Here is a 19,955-nt window from a genome sequence, read left to right as displayed (position 1 = left end):
GGTACTTCGAGGGGTGGGGGCCGGCGGGGCGGAGAACGCACCCCACCCGCAAGTTCACCGCGCCTTTGCCCGCCCTCTGCTTGTCTTCCTCGGGCCTCGTAACCCCCACTCGCCCAAAGCCGTCTCGCGCTCCAAGCGACAGCCCCACAATCACCCCGGCAAGGGGCCGAGGGCGGGCCCCCAAACTCTGCTGTGCGCAGTTAACGCGTGTTTCCAACCTCCCTCAAAGACAGCCCAGAGCGCTGCGACCAGCTAGAGGAGAGACAGACAGACTGACACGGACAACTCTCTCAATCTACCCCGAGAATCCTCCCTAACGTTTCCCATCTCGCACTAGTTTAACCTCGAGCCCCAGAGAACGTCTCAAAAGTCTCCTTCAGGGAGTGCCCAAGAGAACCGCGCCCCACAAAGCGCTTTGGCCGGCATCACACGGATGTCTCTCCTCGGCGACCTCCCCTCTTGTCATTTCCCCCCAAATCTACGAAGCTTCAGCCCCCTGTGCTCGAGCCCCTCCCCGGAGCGAGGCGGGCAGCGCGCCCTGCTCACCAACGTCCCCGGCGGCGGCAGCGTGGGCGGGAGCCCAGGGCGCGTGAGCCCAGGGCGCGTGGGCCAGAGGCGGGTCGCGCCGGGCCACAGGGCGTCTCCTTCAGTCCCGTTGGCAGTTGGTGCAGTAGTTCCGGACGTCCGGGCTTCGGCTCCACGGGGAGCGAGGCTGCTCGAATGCGAGCGAGCCAGCGGGGCTGTGCGTGCGCGCGTGAGAGTAAGAGGCAGGCGGGCCCTACACGCAGGCGGCGGCGGCGGCTGCGAGGTCTGGGGCGGGGAGCCAGGAAGGGGAGGAGGCGGGCGAGAAGTAGTGGAGTTTAGGGCGCGTTTCCCGCACTTCCCCTGGAGGCTGGAGCCAGGTACGGCAGGGCGCGCTCCCGCGGCGCGGGCACGGCAGGGGCGGCCGCGGGAGCCCGAGTCCGCGCAGTGCCTGGGCCCGCAGCGCCTCTGCGGGAGGAGGTGAGCATCCTCCTCGCCCCACGCGGGCACCGGCGCGGCCCCAGACTCTGAGCGCCGAGCGGAGAACCTCCTGCGTCCTCAGTGACAGGTCCTTGGGCAGCTTGCTTCCTCCCAATCAGCCTAAAAGAGCAACAGTCAGTGCGGCTGGGATCTTCCCTTCCGGGGTCTTGGAGCCGCCGGGGCCAAGCTGCGTGGGCGCCCGGCTCCCCGCGGCTGGTGCTGTCACGGCCGCCGCCCGGCTCCCGGCGGCTGCCTCCCGGAGACGTGCCCAGCTGTGTGCGCGTGTGTGTGTCTAAGCGAATCTCTTCCCCTCCATCACACTCGGGCGCGTGGGAGGAATCGGGTCCCCGGCGACCAGCTGCGGAGTGGCTGCCAGTCCCCACCCTCCCCGCTCTCTCCCCACCCACCCCACCCCTACTCCTCCTAGCCGTAGTCCTCCTCCCCTGCTCCTCCTCCAGCTGCTGCTCTGGAGCTCCCAAAGGCAGGGGAGAAACCGCAGCGAAAAGGGCGGGGAAGGGTGGGGAAGGAAGCGCAGGTGTCTTCAGCTGAGAGCGGGCCCGCCCACACGGGAGCAGCTTGCTGCAGGGGGAGGGCAGGGCCTTAGGCGGAGAAGGGGAAGGAGAGGATTTACCCGGAGGCCGAGGTCCTGCGGCTGAACCGCAGCGCGTCCCACCAGGAGCGCGGTGAGGAGGCCGGGTGGGCGCTCAGGGCTCCCCGGCCAACTGAAGTCGCAGCTTGGGGAACCCGCGGAAGTGACCAGGGTGGCAGAACCCGGGAACACAGAAGTCGGAGAAGCTGAGACCGGTCTCTCCCGGGTCAGAGGGGCCTAGACCTGGAGCTTGGGGCACACAGGTGTCCAGGGAGCTCGAGTGTGGCTCCAGCATGCCAGGCGGGAGAGCTGGAGGCTGTGAGGGATCGGGCGGCTGCGGCAGTGGCGGTTCTCAGACTGCTGTGTGCCTCCGGAGTCGCAGGGGGCGATCACCGCCTAGCTGGGAAGCGGAGATCAGGGCTTTGCCTTTTTCCTGGTTCCAGATCCCAAACCCGAGAGGCACACTGGCCTTCCCAATTCAGTCAACGTCCTGCCTACCCCTTGCTCCCAGAATAGCAGTGGGGCAGTGGACTCTATGTGCTATTTCCTGTGCTCTCTGCCTGATTGAAAAGATCCCACCTAATCTGAGACTGATGTGTTGATTCTTCTTTCCTAACTCCAGTCCCCTCACTCATCATCTAGCCCCACCCGACTAAAATTTCCCAGAAAACTAGTATCTTTCTCATTGATAAAGTTTTCCCTTCTGGAGTTTGCTTAAAAAACAATTTTTTTTTTCTCTCGAGGTATTAGGTCTCATATTAATTCCCTAGTACAAATGCAATATGCAGAAAAGTCCTTTAGACTGGGAGTCACGTTATTGCTTTATGAGCGCTGGTCTGTTTTCAAATGAGTCATAGAATGCAGAGTCGAGTCAACCTGGGGTCCTGGAGAGAATTGGTCCATTTAATTAGAGGTCTGTTGGAATGCTCACTGGCAACAGCCCTGGAAAGAATTGTGGTGCTTCTGCCAGTATCCATTCTTTTCTATTATGGTAATTTTACTTTGTTAATTTAGGCAATCTGAAAATGAAAGGTTGGATGCAATTCACAAGGCACAATATTTCTAGATTATCATTCAACTGCGACCCCCACCCCCTTCCCCATGCCCACTCTCACCATCACTTCCAAAGGTGGTGAACTCGGATCTCAAGCTGTCTGTACTTTTTCAATTTCAGGATACAGCCTGAAGGACAAAGCTGTTGAGTTCTAGAAAGAGATAACTTAAATGTAAGTAAACTTATTTACCAACTACTCAGACAAAATCATAAGCTCAGCAGCAAGAACAGAATGTATGTTGTTTAATATATTGAGCAGGAGGAAAGATGGCTGTTTGCCAGATATGTGATCCATTAACCTCTGTAGCTCATTGTTGGCAACAATAGCATACAATCACATCCTTATGTTTGAAAGACAAGGGATTTTTTCTCCATCTCAAAATCACAATGCCACACTATAGTCTAAAAGAAACCTCAAACAATACAAGTAAAAAAGGAAGAAACACGATTTGCTTTTTTCTGAATAAATGTTGCTGTTCTGTTTTTCTGGAGGGGAAAAATGCTGATAAGCAATAAAGTCTGCAAAAGCATGACAATAGATTTTGAAGAATGCATCGCTCCATCTATCAGTCTTTTCAATTAGTCAACTTTATTTAAAATGTTTATTTATATTACCTTTTTATTGGTATTCATTCTTTCTTTTGTGCCAGGAAGATTACTGAGGAGGACGATGGGGTGAGATGAATCTAGTTTCTCATAATTCTGTCTTGCTTCAGGTTTATGTTTGGCAGGAAAGGAACAATCAACATCCCGTGCTTTCTCAGCAGTCCTAACTTCTCAGAGAATCCTTAGCTCTGTAGCTGATGGACTAAGACATTGTCACAGTGATTTTGCCTAGCTTGTGCAAGATCACACCTGGGTCTGGGAGCAGGTACAACCCCAGAAACTGTGAAGCAAAGCTCTGGAAAGGCTTTCTACCTAGCCTTGGGTTGGAGGATTAGATCAGGGTATATGCACTTTCTGCGTGTGCTGCTCTTCAACTCCTCCAACAATGTGGCTTTCTTGCTAGATGAAGCGCAGAGGAGGGTGGGTGGGTGTCTAAAATTTTAGTAGAAACATTTTAGTATTGTGTGAAATTAAACAAATAAAACTAAACACTGGATGAAGAGGCACAGCCAAAAAATCTTTTTAGAATGCAGTTTTGAAAACGGTCACAGATTCATTGGTTTGGTTTAGTCACCAAAGCCAAATAAAGTGCACAGTAATAGAAACATCTGCTTAATTAGTTTTCATTTGGTAAAGAATATATTTTTTCTGAGCGTCATCACTCTTTCTTGTCTCATAAAGATGCAACCGTTAAATACTGTTCAGCTTACGGTTTCAAATGGAGGCTGTCCTTTCAGTAAAGTATAGAAATGTTTGTCATTATTAGAGGGTATTTGACTTGTTTTCCAACTATATCTTTTTTTTTTTAAACGAGCTAATCACTGACATCTAGACTCAGTTGGTTAAGTAAATATGTATTAAAAGGAACTCCTTTTGTGCCAACCACTGAAAACCAAAAGATGAATAAAAGAAGCCTCTGGTCTCATAGGGTGAGTTCAGTAATCACTAGGGTTATCCGGTGTAGGTCTGGTTCAACAGGAGTCCTTACCTTTTGCAGAAATGAGCCCCTGAGCCCACATCTCCATGCTCCATCACTGTATTTGAATGTCCCTGTATGAAAGTTCTGGTTTTCTGTTGTGCTAGGAAATGTTTAGCAGTCAGAGGCCTAAAAGTGTAAGGCCACACCTGAATATAAGGAAACTATTTCTTATGGAAGAGGTGGGTCCACAGATCTGATGTCAGAAACGATGAGGACAGTCAAGGGGATTTAACCCCTCTCTAGGTCCAGACCAGTGCTGGCTAATAGAAGTGTCATGCAAGCACAAATGTGAGCCACATGTATAATTTTAATTCTATATAGCTCATTTAAAAAGTAAAACAAAACAGGTAAAATTTAATATTATATTTTGTTTAACTTACTATATCTAAGATATTATAGTTTTGACACATGATCAAGATATAATTATTAGTGAAATATTTTACATTATTTTTTTCACATCATGATGGGCAGAATGGCTCCCACAAAAATGGAACCTAGACCACGAGAGAGTAGAAGGAGGACTTTCAAGGCTGCAAGGAGCAGTAGGGGTAACAGTATAAAGACCGGAAAATGAATGGTAGGTTGATTGGCTGATAAAAAGGTCCTTTGACTGCAGCAAAAAGCTTTTGTAAGGAAAGCTGTAGCTGATGTTAAAGAGGGAAAGGTTAGTTAGCTCTAGATCTGCTCTGTTCAATATGGTAGCCACTAAGCACATGTGGCCATGAAGCTCTTGAAGTGTGACTAGTCTGTGAGTATAAGATACATACTGGTCTAGGAAAAAAAGATAACAGTGGCTTGAACTAGGTGGAAAGGCATGGATGGTCTTCAGATATATTTCAAGGGCACAGCCATAGGACTTGCTGATAAATTGAATGCAGTGAAGCAAAGTAAGGAACCAAGGATGACTTCTAGATTTGGAACAACTGGGTATATGTTGTTACTATTTACTGAAAAGGGAAATAATAGGGTAGTAACAAGGCTTGGTGAAGCAAGGTCCCCACCAAGAGGATACATTAGGCATCCAGATGGAGGTGTCACTTAAGGAGGCAGATATATCAGTTCAGAGGTTTGAGAAAGCCTGGGGTTAGAGATATGAATTTGGAAGTGATCAGCATACGGAAGGTGTTCAAAGCACCCAGTGGGGGGAAAAGAAAATAGAAGGAAGCCCTGGTGATTGGGAAGGAGGGAAGGAAGAGCATAGATAGAAGACTGAAAAGAAATTGCCTGGCCAATGAAAGGCAAACTAAGAGTCTGGAAACTCAGAAGTCGAGAGAAGAAAGCATTTCAATGAGGAGGTAGTGGCCCCTATGTCAAATACTACTCAGAAGTCAATAAAAGAAAAAATAGGGACACCTGTATTGAGTTTGGCAGCACTGGAGATAATTAGTGACCTTTACAAGAGAAGTTTCAATGGCAAGGTTAAAGCCAAACTGAATTGAGTTGAAAAGTGAATGGGAAATGAGAAAATAGGGAAGTGAAGGCAGACAGCGTTTTGAGAAATTTTTCTTTGAAGAATTGCAAAGAAATGGGGGCATAGTCCAGAGAGGGATATGGATATTTTGTTTTAAGATGGGAGGTACTAGAACATCTTTGTATAATGATAGAAATAGTCCAGTAGAGAAGGGGAGAATGAAGAGAATAATTGAGATGAAGTCGTTGAATAGGGTAGGAAAAAAGGGGGTGTGGACAAGTGGAGGTGTTGGTTTCTCAGGAGCAGGCACCACTGTTCCCTCATAAACAAAAGGAAGACAGGAGTTGTAGAACCAGATGAAAGAATATGTAGACCTAGTCAAGAGAAGGTGAAGGAGTTGTTTCCATTTTCTCAAAATATGAGTCAAGGAGTAGTATTTTAGAGAAAGGAAGTAATGGAAAATTGAGGAGTGAGGAAAAATCATGGAATAGTGATTTCAGAGAGTGAGAAGTCAAGCTTCCTAGAAGAAAACAAGAAATTAGGTGGGGGAGTGTTTACTGCTATTGGAGGTTTGAGGTCCTGAAGTTCCTATGAAATCAGTGAAGCCAGTTAGATAATTTTCTCCAAGAATAATCAGCTGATAAAGTATACGTATGGAGAAGTCAAGCAAGTGGTTGCATTCTGCCAAACTGGGAATATTTTAAGCAGCATGGAACATGGGAGTTGAGACTGTCTGCATAAGAATTGTTATAGGGCTAGATCATGATATTCAACCTGAGTACAGAGGGAAGTGGAGTCAGGAGGTTGAGATGATCAGTGAAAAAGTAGTGAGGTCAAGGGCTTCATTTCAATTTTAAGAGTGATTCAGTCTGGCAAGTAGGAGTCAGGACAAACTGGGGAAGGAGGGTCTTAATTTTTTATAGGCAGGGTATTTCTATGCAGAGTCTAAAAGGAGAAAATTAGGGAGTCAGATCAATCTAGATTCAACTTACATTTATTGGAATCGAATGTGTGCTACACTCTGTACTGGGCACTTTCCTGTTATTTCACTTAATCCTCACAATATCCCTGTGCTTTGGGTAAGATAAATCCTTGTTTTATAGATGAGAAAATAAATCAGAGATGATTAAAAAAATAAATAAAATTTTAAAAAATAAAATACATACTGGATTTCAAAGTCTCAGTGCAAAAAATTAAAAACTTGTGAAATATTTATTAATAATTTTATATTAATTGTTGAAATGATAACCTTTTGGATACCTTGGATTACATAAATTATGTTATTAAATTATTACTTTTTTAAAAAAAGCTTTTTAAATAGAGCTACTAGAAGATTTTAAATTACACATGTAGCTTGCATTATACTTCCACTGACCATCACTGCTCTAGACTAAGTGCTTCTTATACTTTAATGTACACGTGAATCACTGGGGAATCTTGTTAAAATGCACATTTAGAAACTCCCAGGTAAACCGCTGTCACTGGTCCTTGGACCACACTTTGAATATCACAATGATGATTGACAACTTCACCTGCAGTATAGAACCCTTCAGGAATTTTTTTTTTAAATCACAATGACCAGATTGCTGCACCCAAAATTAATTAAATAGGAATCTCTGAAGTTGTGACCTGAGGATAAGTATTTGTTATAGCTCTCTAGGAGGTGATTTTAAAATATTACAAATTTCAGAACCACTGCGTTAGAAGCTCTTGAATAGAGGTGAACTAATTTAAACTTTATTCTGTAGAAAATAGAGAAGTTTATATATCAGGTGCAATTAATTTGTCACTAGCAAATATTCATTTATTCATTAAGTGAGTGTAATTACTATATGTAAGTCATGGTGACTTATATCCTGCCTTCTAGAAGTTTAGAAACTAGTTACAGAGATAAGATACCTACTCAAATAATGGCAAAGCAACATAGCATAGGTTCAGCATGACTGGTATAGATATTAAGAGTTATAGGAGTCCAGAAAAGGAAGAGTTAGTCTTGGATGTGATAATTAGTGAATCTTCCTGGAAGAACTGATGTGTAAGAAAGATCTGATACAGGAGTTCTCAAACTATAGAATGCATCAGAATCTTCTCACCAGGGCAAGACCACTATTGTCATGGAACACTGCTGCTAATATCACCCCTGCCACACTATGAATGAATTGTAAAACCATCCTGCTTCTCTGTCCCAGTAACTCAAGTTCAAAGTCCCCAGTGGGAGGCTGACTAACTGAGCCCAGACCACATGCTCCAGCCTAGGCTGCCAGGAGCCACTGGCTATGCACAACTTTTCACCAACACTGCACACAAAGGAACTTTTTTCAAAAGCAGGGATAAAGATGCAAGTCTGCTCAGCCTGCCCCAAAACTCCTCACCCTACCCTTGCCAAAGCCAAATCAAAACAAAACCAAAAAACCCCAAAAGAGCCAATTAAAGAAACAAAATGTCTACCACAGATAGTATTACTAAAAACATTGACATATATGAGGGGGGACTTGATTTTGGCAAATTCAATTTTAGATTGTTAAGCTTGAGATTATGATGTTTAACTCAAGTAGAGTTGCCCATTTAGTTTGGGGAATGAGGCAAAGGCTAGAGAAGGTTGCTTAGGTGTTATCTGCATGAAGGTAAAAATAGAGAACAAATGTGAGCTTCAGGTGGCTGAATGTAGAAGGAGAAACTCTGGACAGACTCTTATAATATCCTCATACTTCTGGGACTAAAGGAGCAGTACAGAAGGGGTGTTGCATTACCTCTCAACAGCTATTAACCCTCCAACCAGCTCAGATTAGAAGAGTTAAATATGAATTTCTATGGTAGTAGTTCTCAGAGTTTTTAATATGCCGATTTGTATTATGGAGCTCTGATTATGCTACACTTCCAAATATCATTTGACTGTGGAACTTTCTTGAGAAACTAGTGATATATTGAAGACATTTTGGGAAACAATGGGCTAGAATTATCTGGAACCAGAAAAAGACAAAAAGATCTTAGAGAAGTGTCCAGGGGGAGAAACTATAGTCCAGAATCCCGATTATTCTGACAATTCTGATGCCTGTTATTCCACTGTTATAGGAGATGGGTTTAATAGTATGGAGATTAGTGGTACTGAATTCTGTTTTACCCACATGTCCCCCAAATGCACAGTGCTTGGTAAATGGAGGCACGCCATACATATTTGTTGAGTGAATAAATAAGAGAATAGTTAAGAAAAGCCCTTTATCTTGTCAATATCGAGGTCACAAGTAACCTCCAAAAGCATTGTTTCAGAATAATGGTGAGGTGGGTTGGAGGAGGCATCCACCTGCTAAGGGTTTCTCAAGTGATTCCTCAAGGATCTCTGGCAGAGACTGAATTGTCTACCCCATCATCTGTTTCTCTCTTTTTTTTCTTGGTAATATAACAAGAGTGACCATATAATTTATCATATGAACTAGGACACTTGAGAGAGAGAAGAGGGGAGCTATTAATAATTATGCCAGGACAACACACACAAAATAGACTTTCAGGCAAACTGGGACAAATGGTCATCTTAAAAATAATTCCTGATTTTTAGCTGAACACTTGACTGTTGGGAATAAAGACTGCCTTGCCCAACCTCTCTTGTATTTATGGGTAACAATGTGACTAAAATGTTACTAGATCACAGTGGTTAGTTTTCCCCCAGAGTTTTTACAGAGGTACGCATATCTTGACCAGCCTGTGTTCTCATTTATCAAAGAAGATGGTAGAAGATGGTTTCAGAAGGTTGCACATAGAATGTGTCTTTTTTAAAATTTAAGTATAGATCATTTACAAAGTTGTGTTGGTTTCTGGTATAGAGCAAAGTGATTCGGTTATATATATTATATATATATATATATATATATATATATATATATAATCTGAAAAGAACTTTTCAGATTCTTTTCCATTATAGGTTATTATGAGATATTGAATATAGTTTCCCGTGCTATACAGTAGGTTCTTGTTGTTTATTTTATATATAGTAGTATATATCTGTTAATCCCAAGCTACCAATTTATCCCCCACCCCTCCTCTTTAGTAACCATAGCATTGTTTTCTATGTACCTTTAATGGTCTGTTTCTCCTTCCAGCTGGCTGGAATGTGGTTATTCTGGTTAGTGCTGTAGCAGCCATCTTGAATAATCCTGTGTTATTCTGGAGTTTTCTGTTACTTGCGGTTGAACCTAATCCCAGTAGATAAGACCTTATACCAAAGCTGCCTAAAACCAGTGTAACATGAGCCACAAATGCAAACCACGTATGTAGTTTTACATTTTCTTGTAGCCATTTTAAAACATAAAAAAAGAGCAGGTGGGCTTCCCTGGTGGCGCAGTGGTTGAGAGTCCGCCTGCCGATGCAGGGGACACGGGTTCGTGCCCCGGTCCGGGAAGATCCCACATGCCGCGGAGCGGCTGGGCCCGTGAGCCATGGCCGCTGAGCCTGCGCGTCCGGAGCCTGTGCTCCGCAATGGGAGAGGCCACAGCAGTGAGAGGCCCGCGTACAGAAAAAAAAAAAAAAAAAAAAAAAAAAAAAAGAGCAGGTGAAATTAATTTTAATAATGTATTTAAATAAATGTGTCCAAAATATTATTTTTTCAGAATGTAACCAATATGAAAAAATATTAATGTGATATTTTATACACTTATGTTTTATGGTAAATCTTCAAAATCCCATGTGTGTTTTGCACTTACAGCACATCTCAACTTAGATTAACCACACTTAAAGTGCTCACTAGCCACATGCGGCCAGTGACCACCATATGGGACAACACAATTTTATACCATGAATAACCTCCTCTCACCCATGTATTTTCTATCTCTCCCTCTCCTCTTGCTTCTCTTCAATAGATAAACATAGATAGGTAAAACTCTGTATCTTCCACAACAACAATAAAACCCTGTTTCATTTCTTACTTCCCAGAAGTGATTTCTCTATTGTTTTTCTTCCCTTCACAACTCTATTTAATTGAATTTGCAATATCAGGTAACTCTGTTCTTCGAATAATGACAGAATGTTGTCCTTCAGGATACCTTTTGATAAATTGGGTCTCTGGGTGTTGATCAGCCATAAGCAATCTATTTTTAGAATGATCCCCTAGCTATCAGGAGTTGTTAATATCAGGACCAAAACCCACTATGCTTTGTCACCAGTTGCCACAAGGAATTGGTTAAATAATTTTTTTTGCAAATGATTTGAGAAAATCGCTTCTAGTAGAATCAAGGTTACCCCTCTAATAATGACAGTCTTCCCTTCTTTGAGACATATGCTGAAGAGTGGGAGAGAAAAGAGAACTGTTAGAGCTGGCCACTTGGGAATTGAACCTAAACTGGGTACTCCCTGGAAGGGTAATGGATGCGTACATTGACTACCACGTGTGGGACGATGGAAAAGTGACTTCCAGCAGCTGGGCTTTATAGAGTACAGCATAACCTCAGTTATCAAGTGTAGTGTTCAAGCAACAGGAAAGGTGTCAGATACAAAAGGAAAAAAAATATGTATCTTGTAAGAAAGAAACTGAGATTTGAGCATTTTGAATGAGTGAGTTAAGAAGAACCAAAGACGTGAAGGTTATAGTGGATGAGCTGTGATTGATTAATTCTCCAGCAGGAGGGAAAAAGTCTTCTGGCTTGATGGTGGTGTATATAAAAGGTCAGCCTTTTCACATAGGAGCCAAGAAGCTCACACAACATGGCAGGGATCCGATGAGATAAGAAATAAGAAAGGCAGAGAGAAGGGGAAAGCAAGCAAATAAGATTGTATATGGAGCCGAAGTGCTGGTAACAAAGACAGAAGTAGTAGCAAAGGAGGCTAACAAATGTCACCAGCTCTTGTGGGCGGTGGAAAGAATGATGCAGGGGTGAAGTAGTCTAATGGGTGTCAGGGTGCCACGTGTACTTAAATCTTCACACACACTATTTCTGGAAAAAAAATCTCTTATGCCGACTGCAATCATTTGTTTCTTTGTTAACTTACTTACTTCCCTGGGGTTGTCTAATCTGTACCAGAGGTTTGCTCTCTCTTAGTCTATGTGCTCTCAGTGACTTAGGGAAAGTCGGTGGATGATGTGGATGACGCTGCCAAACTTAAGACCTAAACCACAGTCCACTGGCCAAGAAAAACAAAGTAAGGAGGAAGAGAAAGAAGAAGACCATCATAAATATTTTAGTTATTCAGAGGTCATTTATCTAGCCTCCTTAACTATGCATACTCTAGCTCAGAACAAAGGAGTAAGCAAAAGCACATCTGAAAATCTAGATAGATGATGCCAAGACCACACAGTAACTTTCATGCGATTTACTCATTGAAAACTCCCCAGGCTCCAGAAGCATGGCGCCACTTTCTCTTGTCTTAACTATGCCAGACTTTGCTATGCCCAGTGGGCCCTTCCTGCAGAGCGTGGATGTTGCCTCAACCCAGCCCGCTGGTCAGCTACTGCTGTGCCATCAGGGTGAAGCAGGCAGCTCACGTACCATTTGTCCTCCTTTCCTTATGTTGTTACTAAGAATATTTTATTCTTATTTCTAAATAAGTCTAACAAGCATGGTTAGTATTTTCTGATTGAAAACCAGAACAGCAAAATCAGGTAGGAGAGGGCAATAGCCAGAGGTGACAGGTGACTTTGAGGGAGGGGCGGAAAAACTGTATGAACTTCATCTCCAACCAAAAAGCAGGTGGCCCATTCCATGTCAGAGTGAGTATATGTGGTTTGGCAGGGAAGTGGATGGGCTTTGGCATAAGACAGGTCCAGGTTCAAGTTACAGCTCTTCTGCTGGTAGCTGTGTGATTTGGGGCAGGTATTTGAGTTACCTGAGCCTCAGCTTTTTCATTTCTAAAATAGAAATACTAATATTACCTTCTTACTCAATTATTGTGAAGATTAAATATATAAGAAACAACACATGTGACAGAATTATCTTTTTCCTCCCTCTGCTCCCAGAGATGAGTAGGTTCTTGGGTTATCACTGAATTTTATAACTTAAGGTAGTGCTTATTAAACTCATACTATATTATGGATTGTATAATACATAGTGCTAGGCACTGGGACATAGAATTATATGAAAAACAGCCAATGCCATCAAGGAACTGAGAGTTATCTGGGTAGAAAGACTATAAAACACAAGTTAGACGGTGGGTAAAGGTGCACCAATAGAATCAGGAACAAGTAACTGAAGCAGTACTAGCGGCAGCATGGGGTGGATGGCAACAATTTATTGGGAGGAGGCATTGTATATATAGTGATGATAGTCCTGAATTATCAAGGAAACAGAAATTGTGTTTAATAAACTATGTTTAAAGAGGCAGGATATGAGTAATCTTGGTTTGAAATTTTTCCATTTAAGCTGATTAGAGCTAAAAAATAAATTTCCATGGTTTAGTTTGGTGGAAAACTCATTAACTTCTAGTGGAACATCTTATCTATTGGTCCATCAAATAAATGAGGCATTGTTCAAATGGCAGATGAAAAAGGCAAAAAAAAAAAAGGAAGAAAGTAATGGAGAAAGGATGGAGAAAGAAGCAGAAAATATTTACCTCCGGAGTATCAGTCTTTTCTAAGCTCATCCTTCCTGCTGTTTCATTTAATCTTCACAGACGCCCTGTCCAGTTGGCGAAACAGATATTGTTCTCTGTTTGACAGATGACGAAGTTGAAAATGTAAGAAGCTATTTCTTGTCCTAATTCACATATTGAGTAAGTCACACATCTAGAAAGAAGAACCCACATTCTCTGCTTGAGGCACAAAAATGTAAAGAAAGTTACCCACATAAAAATGTATGGTTCTAAAGAATATAATTTAAAGACAAAATTTTAAAACCAGGAAGCAAAGTGATATGGGCACAAAAATATTCTATGTAGGAAATAAATGCTGAGCATGATGGCTTCACTACAGCTTTACCTCATCTTTCTCTTTCATTGCCTTCCTTTCTCCTCCAAAGAGATGAAGGTATATGTGAGAAATACAAGAAAAGAAGGAAATAGAGGAGAGAAAAACGTAAATTTATGAGGAGAAGGCATAAGAGAACAGGAAATGAATGTGTAGGGAGATCTTAGTCATGAACATATAATATGCCTCTGGTAGATTTAAAATTTGGAAAGAACATATCAAAGATTTTGTTTTAAAAATTCTGAAAAAAACTGAGGTCAGAGAGGGAGTAAATGTATCAAGGAATTTAGATGATGTCTTTGCTGCCAGTAAATGAATAGGCTATTTAGACAGAAACGAAAGCTTTCCCCGAGCGAGCATCTCTGGCTTCAGCTCCGTGGTCTGACACTCTCTATTACTCAAGGGCATCGACTGGCCAAGCACACCTCCTCCCCATCGAGTCACTGTAAACACCACCCAGGGCTGCTGCCGCTCCCGCTGCTGCGGGGAGGTGACAAAAGATCAAGTGCTGGGCTTCCCTGGTGGCGCAGTGGTTGAGAGTCCGCCTGCCGATGCAGGGGACACGGGTTCGTGCCCCGGTCCGGAAGGATCCCACATGCCGCGGAGCGGCTGGGCCCGTGAGCCATGGCCGCTGAGCCTGCGCGTCCGGAGCCTGTGCTCCGCAACGGGAGAGGGCACAAGAGTGAGAGGCCCGCGTACCGCAAAAATTCCGGAGCCTGTGCTCCGCAATGGGAGAGGCCACAAGAGGGAGAGGCCCGCGCACCCAAAAAAAAAAAAAAAAAAAAAAAAAAAAAAAGAATCAAGTGCTGATCATGTTCCCTGGGCATCTTCAGGACACAGATCTATATCTGCAGAGCATAGTGATCAAGAGGTGGGCTAGGTTCCAACACCAGTGTCATCCTTACTGTGTGACCTCTTGGAGTACCAGTTTCTCCTCTGCTGGGGCATAATCATAGGACACATCACACAGGTTATAGTGAATGTCAGAGACGATAGTTCACGTGAAGTACTTAATATAGGGATTGCTCACAGAAAGTTCTCAATAAATATTAGCCTTTTGTAGCAAGCTGTCTTTCTCCCTCTCAAAAATTAACACTATTCGTCCTGTGTTAAGTTATAGTGAGTTCTCCAACCTATAATTATCATTTTTTAAAAAAATGAAAAATAGGCCTCAATTAAAACTAGCTTTTCATCATTTTCTATTCACAGAAATTTCCCTCCTAAAAATAAGTGACAAAAATCTGGTGGTATTTGAAATACCTGTATTAAAAGTCTTATGTGGCTATGGGCATTTCCTGGTTTCTTGCATCAACTTGGGAAGAATTGCGCCGTGAATCAAGGACTAAAAATTTGTATCATTTACATTTTCATTTCTCTAAACAGCCTCCACAAAATTAAAAAGAACATAATTTTGAAAGTGATGTTTATTCATTGGGAATAAGGGAGGGAAAATAGTGAGAAATCTGCCTGAGAAGATATTTGAGAAGGCATGGAGTTTTAGTAATCTCAAGGAAAGTTAATATTTTAAGCTAACATTTAAGTGGTTATTAATGGGCAATAATACTAAGCTCATAAAAAACTATACTTCACAAAAATCCTTGTTTGTTTTATACCGCATCATAAGTATAAGATACTTTGGTATCATAATAAATTTAATTACTAGAGCCAGAAATAAATGACTTTTTAAAAAAACCCTAGATTTTTCTAGCTTACAAATAAGATTCTAACAAACTCTTTGAAGAAAAAGTAATATTTCTTAATATTAATTACCTGTAGTTTAGTTGGTTAACTATAAACATGAGATTAGTGAAGTGTGAATTAATGGGGTTTTATTGCATAATACAAGTTAAAGCAACATACTCATAAAATAAAGTCCACTTATCTTTTCTTATAGCTTTCGAACACCGAGGGCTTTGGTCTCGTTTATCTTTAGTTGTTCATGTACAGAATTCTGTCAAGGGAATGACAGGAATATAAAGCTGTTAACTCTTTCCACTGAAGTTGGAGGTCAAGAAACGTCTTGCATGTGAAGTCCTGATTTCTTAGCATAATTTAAGAGCGTGGGCTCCAGACTCAGGCTGCCTAAGTTCAAACCCTGCTTGCCCTTTATAGGCTCTGTGACAGTTGGGAAATTACTTCAGTTCCCTCCTTCGTGAAACAAAGATGATTATGGAATTTATCTCACAGGGTTCAGTAGAAAGATGAACATTTAACAGTGTCTGGTATACCATGAGCTCTCAATACATTCCAATGTCACTATAGCTTACCTGGTGGAAGTTTACCCACCTTTAACCTCATGGCGACAAGTTAATCAAGTTCTAACTTAGATTATTAATTCAAATGTACTTATACGTTGCCACATCATTTAGTATTTTGTGTGTATCTCACCCAGGAGGTGATTTTTAAAACTTGTTCTTTGTATAAGTGCATTGTAAAATGCTTTTTAAAAATTCCTTAGAATAAAACATCTACTAAAGTTCAGGTAATGTACGGTTAGTATTTCAATTCAGATGTTGCTTTTCTGATGATAGAACAAGCACTGGATGATTTTCATGAACTTATTTACTTTTTGTTATTTGTTTTATGGCCGTTGAAATATCACAGGAGAGCTCTTGAATCTGCCCCCTCCCAACCTGCTCTTTGCCAGCCATCACCCATTTGTTCAAGCCCCAAAGCCTTGGTTTCTCCTTGGTTCCTTCTTTGGCCTCATATCCCATATCCACTCTATCACAAGAACTATAGGCGTTGCTTCTAAAACATGTCGTAACTCCATTTGTTTCCCTCTCCGCATGATTATCTCTGTCTCCAAAACGACCTCCATCTGACCTCTTGGCTGAACTGCTGCAGTAGCTTCCTAAATGGTGTGCTTGCTTTCACTCCTTTACTAAGAAAATTCATTCTCCACTGACAGCCCAAGCTGATCTTGGGGAACCACACATCTATCCATGGTACTATTCTTATTTAAAACCCATTCTCCATTGAGATCTCTGATCCTGGTGAAACATATATCTAACCATGACACTACTCTTATTCAAGACCTTCCAGTGGCTTATCAGCCTCCTTAGAATAAGATCCAAACTCTTGACTCTGGAATACAAAGCTTTGTATGCTCCGACCACGCCCTACCTTTTTGACCTCTTGTCCTACCCTTTTGCCATCACCCACTGTGCCTCAGCCAGATTGGCCTTCTTCCTGTTGTTTGAACATGCCAAGCTTGTCATCTTAGAACATTTGTACTAGCTGTGACCTTGGCCAGGAATGCTCTTAACCCCCAAACTTCTCATGGCTGGCTCCTTCTTGCTCTTCAGGTTTCAGGCTAGATGTCACGTTTTGGGAGATGTCCTCCTCTCTCATCCAACTGAAAGCATCAGCCTAGTTACTCTCTATCGCATTACCTTTTTTAATGTCTTGCATGGTATTTATCAAGATCTGATTTTTTCTTATTTGTTCATTTACTGCTCACTTGTCTCTGCATATTTTCAGCTTTGTTCCCACTAAAACATAAATTACAGCAGACAAGGGACAACTTTTCTCTGTCTCTCTTACTTCTGCATGTGGTATCTTTTGCATTTGGCAGATGGTCAACAAACTATTGAATGAATGTACAGAAAAGTTCTCAGATTGCCCACAGGAAGATACTCCCTGTATCCTGACTTCTAAATCCCTTCAATTCTTAAGTTCCACCCAGGATAATTCCATGCCACACCCCGGAGAGTGTAATGACATGAATTCCTCATCAGGAAAGCAGTATAATTGACTATTTCTTTCAGGACTGCCTTAGTTCGTTTCTATACTACCATGTGTTTTATCTCCCTTCTCTCAATTTTCTTTTTCTTGCCTCATAGTGACATCTTCAACAAAATTATCTCATTCATTCACACAACAACCTGGGCAAGTATCATTTCCTCCTTGTTTTCTAAGTGAGAAAGCTGAGGCTCAAAGAGGCCATACAACCCATGAGTGACAGACTGGAGATCTGAATCCAAGCCTGCGTATTACCTGTGGATTTTTCCTTGCCTAGAGATAGTGTCCCATTCATTACGGGGTCTCACATTTCCCACAGTAGCCATTAGTGAGCTGACCAAAGGGTTGCCAAACATGGCTGCCCTATATAGTCATTTGGGGATTTCTCCTTAGACTTGCAGAATAAGAATCTGGATTAGAGTTTAAGAATCTGCATTTTTTGGGCTTCCCTAGTGGCGTAGTGGTTGAGAGTCCGCCTGCCAATGTGGGGGGCGCGGGTTCGTGCCCCGGTCCGGGAGGATCCCACGTGCCGCGGAGTGGCTGGGCCCGTGAGCCGTGGCCGCTGGGCCTGCGCATCCGGAGCCTGTGCTCCGCGGCGGGAGAGGCCACAGCAGTGAGAAGCCCGCGTACCGCAAAAAAAAGAAAAAAGAATCTGCATTTTTGAGGAGCTCTCCAGATTTAGGTACCACTGAGTTAGAAAATCAGGTGAGAGAATGTTAGATATGTTATTCCAAAAAGGACTTTGAGATATCAGCTGAGATTAGTTTATCTGATAAGGTTAGTGACCCAGTGAGCCTCTGGGGCTGAGACAGGGAAAGATAGAGATTGGATACCTTCAAGCCCTTGCTTGGGGAGAAGGAACAACATATGCTATTTGTTAGGAAAAGCGCCACAAAGCATGCGATGGAGCCTGGTCTTGGGTGTGGAGGGCAACCCAGGGAAAGTGCTGAGAGTAGAAGAGCCTACTTTCAGTGGTTTAAGGTCCTTCAGTAAAACCCCATTAGATATTTGAGCTTTTTCAACTGTCTGTTCAAGTTTCCTAAAGTCTTTCGCATAAGTAATTTAGCATGTTTTTGAACCATTAAAAATATATTCAAAATAAAGTGGGCAAGAAGGGCATTTTATAGGAGTATAAGCTTATTTAGGCTATCAGAAATAGCTTAACAAGCATCTCCATATTACTCCCCAAACACTGAGCAGTGTTTTCATCATGTAATTATAACATAATGAAAGGAAACAACACATTTGAAGTACCTTTCCTATTGGAGAACGTGCAATTTTGTCAAATCTATATATGCTAGCAAAATGCTGCTCCACCTTGCATCTTGTTAGCCTCGAGTCCTATCTAATAGAAGAGATAAATGGCCTCCTGAGGCTTAGAAGCCATGGAAAGTCACATCTGGTAGCTTGCACCTGGCTGACCTATTCATGGAAAAGGTCAATTTAGTGCAAAAGGGCATTTAAAAAAATCAGTTCTGCTGGAGGGAATTAAGCAGCTGTCAGGGGGGAAGGGTTCATCCTTTCACACCCTTCCACTCGCTGAGCCCATTGCTTTAACCATTGCTGGAGGGCCACAATTCTGCATTTGGTAACATTATTACAGGCTACTTTTATTGCCTTTTCTTACTAGAAATTCAAGTATTTCCTCCATTAATGCAGTAACCAAATAAAAACTGAGAGCATTTCATTTTATTACAGCTTGAAGTAGTATTTAGGACTAGGTTTTATTGTCTTTAAGAATATTCAGTATTGTCTTTTATATTTCAGTTAGCTTTATTTGTTGAGCTTTCTTCAACATTTGGTTGTAGTTTGTCATGAAAAAATACCGTTTTTTACTCTTCCCATATTTGAGGCAAGAGACAGTTCCGGGAAATCCATGTGAAAGGAGAGGCAAGTTAGAGTCAGTTTATAAGGGTTACAATTTTGATCTCAGTACTGTAAGGCTTCAAGAGTATCCACAGTATACTTTTCTAAAATGAAGGAAGTAAGGTGCGGTCTTTCATAATATTTGGAAGTTTCAAAATGCCTGTGCTGGATGAAAGATTTGTTGGACTAGACTAAAATGCTGTTTCTTAGCTAGACCCAGAAAGTCTCCACTCAGAGTTGGTTTCCATCCTTTAATGCCCAGTGGACAATTAACTACATACGCTGAATCTAGGGTTTATTGTTGAAACTACTCTCTGGCTTCATCAATTGCAGATATTGATAACATCTGAAAAATATGTTTAGCTATTTAAAAAAAAAACAACTCACTACTTTATCTTTTAACTTTCCTGGTCTCTATTCAATTTTATTTATTTATTTATTTATTTTTAACATCTTTATTGGGGTATAATTGCTTTACAATGGTGTGTTAGTTTCTGCTTTATAACAAAGTGAATCAGTTATACATATACATATGTTCCCATATCTCTTCCCTCTATTGATTTATTTTAGAAGGAGCTTTTTTCTTGGCCACGCAGCTCTGCTTGCGGGATCCTAGTTCACCACCAGGGATCGAACCCAGCCCCCAGCAGTGAAAGTGCAGAGTCCTAACTGCTGGACCACCAGGGAACTCCCTCTATTCAATTTTAAATGGCCAAAGAGAAAGGCAGTATTTACCCAGATAATGCAGAGATTTGCCCTCGGGTGTTTCCGGACCCCAGATTCCCCGTCACTGATGGACCGAATTTCTAGCTTACTCGA

The 19,955-nt window shown here is 42.3% G+C and overlaps 1 protein-coding gene across 1 annotated transcript in view; it reads right to left on the bottom strand.

The window, feature by feature from the left end:
* Positions 1-644, bottom strand: part of HS3ST5 (heparan sulfate-glucosamine 3-sulfotransferase 5) — a 274,423-nt gene extending 273,779 nt beyond the window's left edge. The window contains exon 1 of the mRNA XM_024756692.1: positions 547-644. The gene's annotated coding sequence lies outside the window, so the exon portion shown is untranslated. The remainder of the gene's footprint in view (positions 1-546) is intronic.
* Between the last annotated feature and the right edge of the window lie 19,311 nt (positions 645-19,955).

Source organism: Neophocaena asiaeorientalis, unplaced genomic scaffold, assembly GCF_003031525.2.
Source record: "Neophocaena asiaeorientalis asiaeorientalis breed wild unplaced genomic scaffold, Neophocaena_asiaeorientalis_V1.1 scaffold125, whole genome shotgun sequence".
Classification (NCBI taxonomy): Eukaryota; Metazoa; Chordata; class Mammalia; order Artiodactyla; family Phocoenidae; genus Neophocaena; species Neophocaena asiaeorientalis.
This window is presented reverse-complemented; position numbering and strand designations above follow the sequence as displayed.